Below are 9,492 nucleotides of genomic sequence, written 5' to 3'. Positions count from 1 at the left end.
ACGTCGTATGTATGAAGGAGACTCAATCAATACTCGACCCCTAAAGCATTAACCAAACATTATTTTGATTTTGTGTTCGTTCTTTTCAAATGGGATTTGAAGTAACCGGAGTAGGGATGGATTGTGGAAGGCACGTCTTTTGAAGAAGTAAGTAGGGTAATTGATTCTGGTTGGACCTATCCAAAAACTGATGATGGTTGGACCTATTTTTTCAATCGCTAGTTTAGTCAATCTTCGTTTTTTTTTTCAAAGATCATTTTACTATCATAAAAAACTCTTTTTCTTCAATTTGCATGGGTTTTGATGTAGGACTACGTCTTTGATTTCTATATGGGGGTACACTTTGTGAAAACCGAAAATGGAACATGTAACAAATTAAGAAAGATTTTGAACGTTAATAACTCAGCTGCCCCTGGTCCAATTTCAATAATTTTATCACCAATCGATCAAAATACGGCTACGCATCGATAACAATGCTTCCGAATGTTGATTTTCAACAAGAAACTATTGAAAAACTGGTAAATCTCCAGCATTTTCCAAAAGCGTCGAATTAACTAACAAATCCACCAATTACCTACATGCATATACTGCTTCCCCAGCACAGTCGTCAGAGAGTAGTAAGTAGACGAAACAAGTCGAAGTGGCATTCGCCTCCGATCTTCGGGCGCGTGCGAATAGGGAGGATGGAATTGCGTAATATTTTGCACACTCATCGCCATATTCAGAACCCAAGGCAAATTCTTCAAGATAACCACCATCCGTCGTCTGGCTCGCCGTGGCGGTGTCTGACGTATCTCCGGTCTGATTTACGAGGTGTGCTGAAGGTGTTCCTGAAAAATGAGATCCGTGATGCTGTCACCTACACTAAACACGCCAAGCGTAAGCGGTCATGGATGTCATCTACGTTTTTAAGTGACAGAGACGCACTCTGTTTGGTTTCGGAGGTTAAGTCATCACCAACTTTGGCAACAAAACGGCTCTTTTCAGGGCCACCAAGGTTATTACAGTAAAGAGTAGGAATAGAATCCATCTACTTGATTATCCATATTCAGAACCAACGATCACACAAAATGCTCATGTAATCAAACTGGAAGCAGGGGTACAAATTATTTTGAACAACCTTGATCAACTTTGAATCGCCACGGCCGGATATTTTCGATGGAAGAAGCAACAATCTAGCTTTAAATTCGACGAAGACGGCAGGAAACATTTGTGAAGCCGAGCTATTTACGAAAGAGAGTGTCGATGAGGAGTATCGATCAATGTAGATAGGACCTATTGAAAAACGACGCGAGATTTGTTTCCGTACTGAGCTCCAATGCTACCGCTCCCACACCTGGACCCTACCTATCGACCCATCAACTCAACCGGGGACCAACGGCTTTACTTCCCGAAGGAAGGCGTGATCAGAGATGTTATGCCTTAGAACATGCCGGTGGCGCCGACTGGGATTGGACCCAGGCCTGCTGGGGTGAGAGGTAATAACGCTAACCACCGGCGCCGATATCTTTCAAGGTGATATCACGGCGAATTAGAACGACCCAAATTTGAGTTTAGTTATCTCAGAAATAAGAAATAAAGTGCATGAACTCAGCGATGAGTAAATTTGCCTCATGTTTTCCCAGGTTTTTCCAGGATTTTCCAGGGAAAAATTACCGAATTTGAGAAAAGTAAAGATTGGATTTACTCAGTCTATTGGTACTACTCCGAGACTGAATAAAATTTTCGTCAATTTCCTCATTTTCTGGCAGATTTTTTAGGTTTTCCACAGGAAACCATGAGACAAATTTACTCATCGCTGAGTTTCTGCACTTTTGGCGATTATGAGTGAACTAAACTCAAATTTGGGTCGTTCTCATTCGCCGTGTATGCAAAAGGAAAAGAGCCAGTGTCGCTACTTGATAGCCAACTACTCATAATGGGAGGAGTCTTTGTAGCTTTTATACCACTTGGTTGCACATCATTCTGCTTTAACCTGAAAAGATATAAAAGAGCGCTGGGCATTAGCTCATTTTCGCTTCGGACGGCGTGGTGAACAGCAATAGCAGCAGTAGGAAGGTGGTGGCTAGTCCACTCCTTCACACCTAACAAGCAACAATTGACTAGTCGTGGCAAAGGAGGAAAAGGTCTCAAAGGAGGCGCCAAGCGTCATCGCAAAGTTCTTCGAGATAACGGCCATCGGTCGTCCGGCTCGCCGTGGTGGTGTCAAACATATCTCCGGTCTGATCTACGAGGTGTGCTGAAGGTGTTCCAGGAAAATGAGGTCCGTGATGCTGTCACCTACACTAAACACGCCAAGCGTAAGTGGCCATGGATGTCCTCTTCAATAAAACGGCCCTTTTCAGGACCATCAAGCTTACATCAGTAAAGAGTTGGAATATATCTGTGCTTGTTTGTCCATATTCAGAACCACAAGCCCCCAACGACCACACAAAATGCTCTCCAGAGTTGTAATCTTGTAACCAAACTTGGAAGCGGGGTGCAAGTGATTTTGATTGATTCTCTTAATCAACTTTCTCTTTGAAAAAGATTACTACAAATTTGGTACGCCTACAGTTCAAAAACGGAAAGAGTTGAGATAATAGATAATTGATCAATTAAAAGAACTAAATGCTCTTCACATTTATTCCGTCCACTAGCGGTCCTACGTCAAGCTTCCGTTCGTGGCCCTAGACACAGACCCTTCTACTTTTTTATTGAAAAAAAAACTTCAAAACAATTGAGTTTCAATGTGTTTTCAAAACAGTTCACTTTCCACGCATTAGCTCGTCATCATGCCTTACTTTCAATCATACAAAAAAGGAATAGGTATTTTTTACATTTATTTTTATTTTCATGCAGTAATATCCATTGGTTTCACTAAAATGTTTGAATAATTGACGAAATTCAAATAGATAAATATGATCATGGTTGGACCTACGTATGATGATGGTTGAACCTATGTGTTTCTTAAGACAGCCGCTAGGTGCGCTTCGGTTTGTCTACATCCTTCATGCGTAGCTGATTTGAAATTCGATTTCGTTTTGGCCGAGTGATCAGTTTCTTCGATTGAAAAAAATGGCTAAAGAAAAGTGTTTGTGCATCGCCGAATATATGTGCCACTACCCTACCCACTGTACGATTCTAGAAAACAATATAAAATACAATAAACAGTATCTCGTATGCCTCCGCCATGGCAGAACGGCGAAGCAATCGGTGCGTTTTAGTTCTATCCGTCTTCATAATTATCACAAAACTCAACACAACGTAGGGATCCCGCCCGTGCGCGATCAAAAAGAGACTGTTCTTTTAGTAAGAAATTAATTACTTACTGCGTATCAGGCACAGAAAAGGTACAATATTCCGAAAACGACACTTCACGCAAAAATTAAGGGAAGCCACGGTAAGAAATATGGAAGGGAAATAGTGTTGAGTGTTGATTTGGAGAACCAGCTAGTGGATTGGGTTTGTATATGCGCTGCTTGTGGCAGTCCCAAGACGACCAAAAAGAGCTTGGAAGCTGCTAAAGACCTTGCGTCACTAGTTGGGCGTAAATTTAAAGGAGGAATTCCATCGTCAGGTTGGCTGAAAGGGTAACCACCGATTTCCGAGCTACCACGAAAGCGCCGAAGGAATCTGTTAATATGAATTTACATTAAGCACTTTTCATACACCTTCTGTGTGTGAATTAACTTGAAATAAAATGTTAACAAACTAAAAATTGCCAACTGAAACTCCTAGGAGAAAAAGAACTATAAAACCGGAATTAAGTTCTGATATTCTGTCATTTTAAGCCCCTAAATTCCCCGGGGGCATCCCAGAACATGCCTGGAAGTAGCCAATAATGTGGTCAAAGGCACTCAATTTTGTTATTGATCTTGTTATCGGATTTGGAAGTAATGTGATAGGTTTTATTCCTTCCATGTCAAAATTAGGTCCATGTTCCATATACCCTGGAACTTGTTCCGGCCATATCTCCGGAACCAGTTGACCGATTCCAAAAATATTCGATAGCTTTCAATGGGACCACAATAGTCAATGATTTCCGATGCTGATGCGATATAATAGTAGTGACTTTAGTGACTAAAATTATGGAAATAGTGACCAAATAGTGACTTGTAAATACTAAATAAGTAATCATTTATATGGTAACTTAGAAATTCAAACACGGTTAGATATTGAAATAAACTTTTAATGTCATGGAACTTAAAATCAAATTTCATAAATTCCTCTAATTTAATCGAATCTCATAACGGAATCTCCTGTGAAGAGCGTTTGAAGTTATTTGAATAATTTACTTTTGCTAACGTTATACATGATGACAATCAAATAGTAATTCCGAATTTTATGATCTTGAATTTGATTCTGCGTTCGAAATGTTTAAAATTTTGATATATCTAGGTAGATAATTTTGATAATTCGCTACGAACTTTTCACAGAATTTCTTCAGAATTATCTCAAGAACTTTTTTAGAATAATTTCCTTTCTCTTAAATTTAGAGGCATATAAGCTTTTACAAAAATAATATTGCATTCTTGAAATTCTTTGCAGAACAATCAACTAAATTCTTGGAAATAGATTATTTTCGTAGTTGGAAATGCTTAACATCAAATATCAGAATTAAAGTGGAAAATGTCCATAGATGACGAGATGAAAGTAAAGAGTTGATAAAGGGTGATACGGTAAAAATTTGGTCAACATCAACTTGACGTATTTATTTCAATTTTGCATTTAAAAAACCTGAACACCCCTCATTTTGAAGGTGTGTGTGTGTAGAATGTTGCTCCTATTTTGATTTTGGAATTCACTCTTCAGTTGTCAAAATGCCGTCCAAGCAAGAAGAGCAGCGTATCAAAATTTTGCTCGCGCATCGCGAAAATCCAAGCTACTCGCACGCAAAGTTGGCAAAATCGCTAAAAGTTGCCAAATCAACCGTTACAAATGTAATTAAAGTGTTTGGGGAACGTTTGTCGACAGCCAGGAAGTCTGGATCGGGGGGAAATCGAAAACCGGAAGCCGCTGAGACGACAAAGAGAGTTGCCGGTAGTTTCAAGCGAAACCCTAACCTCTCTCTCCGAGATGCCGCAAATAAGCTGGGTGTATCGTCTACAACCGTGCATCGAGCCAAAAAACGAGCCGGACTATCGACTTACAAGAAGGTAGTGACTCCAAATCGCGATGATAAGCAAAATACGACGGCCAAAGCGCGATCCCGGAGGCTGTACACGATGATGCTGACGAAGTTTGACTGCGTGGTAATGGACGACGAAACCTACGTCAAAGCCGACTACAAGCAGCTTCTGGGACAGGAGTTTTATACGGCAAAAGGAAGGGGAAAGGTAGCAGATGTTTTCAAGCACATGAAACTGTCAAAGTTCGCAAAGAAATATCTGCTTTGGCAAGCCATCTGTACCTGTGGCTTGAAAAGCAGCATTTTCATAGCTTCCGGGACTGTCAACCAAGAAATTTACGTCAAAGAGTGTTTGAATAAACGTCTGCTGCCTTTCCTGAAGAAACACGGTTGTTCCGTACTGTTTTGGCCGGATTTGGCATCTTGCCATTACGGTAAAAAGGCCATGGAGTGGTACGCCGCCAACAACGTGCAGGTGGTTCCCAAGGACAAGAACCCTCCCAACACGCCAGAGCTCCGCCCAATTGAGAAATACTGGGCTATTGTCATGCGGAACCTAAAGAAGACCAAAAAAAAACTGCTAAGGGCGAGCAGCAGTTCAAGGCAAACTGGCTTTCTGCGGCGAAGAAGGTGGACAAGGTGGCTGTACAAAATCTGATGGCAGGGGTCAAGCGTAAGGCCCGGCAATTCGGATTTGGAAAAGCGGAAGCCTAACTGAATATTTTTCCTGAATTTTATACTATTGAACTTGAAAAAGAAATTTAATTTGATTTTTTAAATAAACGATTTCACCGATTTACACGCGTTTTCCCTTGACCAAATTTTGACCGTATCACCCTTTAGTTCCGTTATAGTACGGCAATGTGAAATTTGTATACAGAAAGTAGTAAGCAAAAAAACAACAATTTTAAGGAAGGTAAGAATCGGGTAGAGCATCTCCTTTACCAAGCTCATCCGGTAATGATGGATGGTGAGGGGTGTTTTCCCTGCCACCACTCGCAAAAGGGATGATTGCCGATTTGTTCATGTACCTTCGATGTGCGGAAACAGTTCTATCGATTGTTTCACACTCAAGTCGCCATCTGACGTAAACAACTACCCGATTCGTACCTTCCTCAAAATTGTCCAATTTTTTTACAATTTTCACACTGCCGTGCTATAACGGAACTATCAACTCTCAAATATAATCTGCTCATCTATCGTATAAAATCTCCTCTTTGAGTATGATATTTGACGTTAAGCATCTCCGACTATGTAAATCGTTAAATTCACGCATGAAGTAATAACACATCATTAGTTAAATTAGATTATTTTCGATTTTTTCTTCCATAAATCCATTATAAATTTATTTGAATTCTCCTTAGAACTTCAATGCAATTAACCTCAGAAATTTCATTAATTTCAGCTTAGACAATAATCTTGGACTTCTCCCTTGCATTTAATTGGAATTCTACTTAGAACTCCCACAGTATTTCATCATAATTCTAAAAACCAAAAATCCATCACAGAATAACTTTGAAACTCTTCTCAGAATTCTTTTGAGATCGAAACCTCAAAATTCGATTCCATTGGAATTGTTCTGGGAATTTATTTTGAACTCTTTAGAATTCTTTTGGAAGTATCTTCAGAAATCACCCCAGAATTCTTTTAGAACTATATCCGCAGAGACCATCTTTGGAGTTCACGGGATTTTCATGGAATTTTCATCAGAGCTCCTTTAACCCTCCGTTACTCGCGTCAACTTTTGTAACACGAGTACTCGCGCGTTGTACTTTGTACAACAGTGTGAGTTTTCCATTGCCATTTTGCAGCCGAGCTACCAATCGATATGAAACAAACGGGTATTCCTTCAAAAACTTGTTTTTAACTAAACAAGCTAATTTTTTATTACCGTTAACCCCCAAAAAATGCGGGTAATAGAGAAAATGTGAATGGAAACCGCGTAAACGGTGTCCGTACTAAGTGGGATTCGACTTAATTCGATACAACATAGAAAATCTCGAGATTATGACCAGATAGAAAGTTACTGTCTTCGGCACAGTTGTTCTAGAGATCATAACCTTTTTGCTGGTGGAGAGTAGTTCCAAAAATTCTCACTACGTGGCGCTAGTATATACGTGCAATTTTCGCATATATAATAGTTCCAGATCCTGAGCAGATAGAAAGTTACTGTCTTCGGCAAACTTGTTCAGGGGGTCAAGACTTTTTGACTGGTGGAAATTAGTTCAGAACTTTCTCACTACGCGGCGCTAGTACACACGTGAAATTCTCTTATTTAATATATCGAGACCCTGACCAGATAGAAAGTTACTGTCTTCGGCAAAGCTGTTCAGAAGATCATAAACTTTTCGCTGGTGAACAGTAATTCAGAATCTTCTCACTAGGTAGCGCTCTTATACATGTTAATTTCTCGCAAGTGATACATCACTAGATCCTGACGAGATGGAGTAAATGTCTTTGGCAAAGTTGTTCAGGAAGTCATGATCTTTTTGTTGGTGTACAGTTGTTCAGAGTTTTCTCACTACGTGGTGCTAGTATACACATTCAATTCTCGTATATACAATAGCTCGAGATCCTGAGCAGATAGAAAGTTACTGTTTTCGACAAACTTGTTCAGGGGGTCAAGACTTTGTGGCTGGTGAACGTGAACTGTTCTCGCGTATGCTATAGCTCGAGATCCTGAACAGGTAGAAAATTACTGGCTTCGAAAAAGTTGTTCATGAGGTCAATGCCTATAGTTCAAAATTTTCACACTACGTGGCATTAGTATACACGCGAAATTTTTGCATATAAAATATCTCGAGATTCTGATCAGATAGAAAGTTACTGTCGTCGACAAAGTTTTCCAAGTATTCATAACTTTTTTGCTAGCGAAAATTAGTTCAAAATTGTCTCACTACGTAGCGCTAGTACACACGTGAAATTCTCGCATGTGCTTTGTTTCGAGATCCTTACCAGATAGAAAGTTACTGTCTTCGACAAAGTTGTTCAGGAGGTCAAAGCCTATTGCTTGGTGTACAATAGTTGAGAATTTCCTAAGCGGCGCTAGTATATACGTGAAATTTTTACATATGAAATATCACGAGATCCAGACCAAATAGAATGTTACTGTCCTGGGCAAAGTTGTTCAGGGGGCCAAGGCCTTTTGGCTGGTGGACAGAAATTCATTTTTTTCACATCATTGCGCTTGTATACACGTGCAATTCTCGCATTAGATACATTTTGAGACCTGCTAAACTGTCATCGGCAAAGTTGTCCAGGAGATCAAAACTTTTTAATTGGTCGACAGTACAGGATTTACTCACTACGCGGCGCTAAGATATACGTGAAATCTTCGCATATATAATATCTCGATATCCTGAACAGCTGGAAATTTACTGTTCTTAGCAAAGCTGTTTATGAGATAAAGATCTTTTGGCTGATAAAAAGTAGTTAAGAAATTTCTCAAAATTTGGCGGGCAATTCTCGCTTATCAAATATCATAAAATAAAAATACAATTTACATCAGCCTTAGTGGGATAAGACAAATATATTCTTGGGGTGAGTCATTCCACTTGTATACCCCTGATAAATTAGTGGTAACACGTATCTCAGATGGAAAACATTATCTTAAAGATCAATATCGCTGAAACTTCCACAAAATTAATGTTTAGAGTCTCCCTTTCATTTTAGGCTAATTTCAAAATGTCTTATCGAAGGGTCTAGAACAAACAAAAAGTCCCTGTATTTGCACGATTACGTGTGCATGGACAACGAGACTAACTCAGAGAGTGAGGCACTTTTGCTCAGTTGAATGGAGAAATTTATAAAACCGTACACCCCCGATTATAAGTTTAAGGACACCCCCAAAAAAACATGCCAATGTGTTATGTTCATATCTTTGTCATTTTACGTCCAATATACGTTCTTTTTAGAACATTTGAAAGATTTTGAATGGAAATACGATGGGGCAAATTTTGTATACCAAAGGTTCACCCAAAGTTACACTATTTTTCGAAATGTTCTCTGAAGAATCATGATTGATTTTCTCAGAATTGAGTTGAAAAATATATATTTGAATTAAAAGTAGTAGTTGAACCCTTATTCTTTGAACAAAACACATTTGCATGTATTTTGGGGTGTATTTAAGCTTATGATCGGAGTGTAGGTTACTCAGCGCTGAGGGTACGCTTTTGGAAATTTCTCCAGACAACTGAGTAAAGCAATCTCATGACTGAGATAGTCCTATGGCTCGACTGGCTAACTCGTGTATATATATTTTATACATTGTACATTACATCACACATTTCAGACGAACTGAGTAGATTCTTCTCGTTTAGATTTAGGATAAGGTGTATGTAACCATAAATTCGACGTTACACTCCTAGCAGCGTAGGAATAGC

Source organism: Ochlerotatus camptorhynchus, unplaced genomic scaffold (genome assembly GCF_037179485.1).
Source record: "Ochlerotatus camptorhynchus isolate MF236.1 unplaced genomic scaffold, CSIRO-AGI_Acam_v1.1 ptg000188l, whole genome shotgun sequence".
Classification (NCBI taxonomy): domain Eukaryota; kingdom Metazoa; phylum Arthropoda; class Insecta; order Diptera; family Culicidae; genus Ochlerotatus; species Ochlerotatus camptorhynchus.
The sequence above is the reverse complement of the archived record's forward strand: the minus strand, read 5'-3'. Positions refer to the sequence as shown.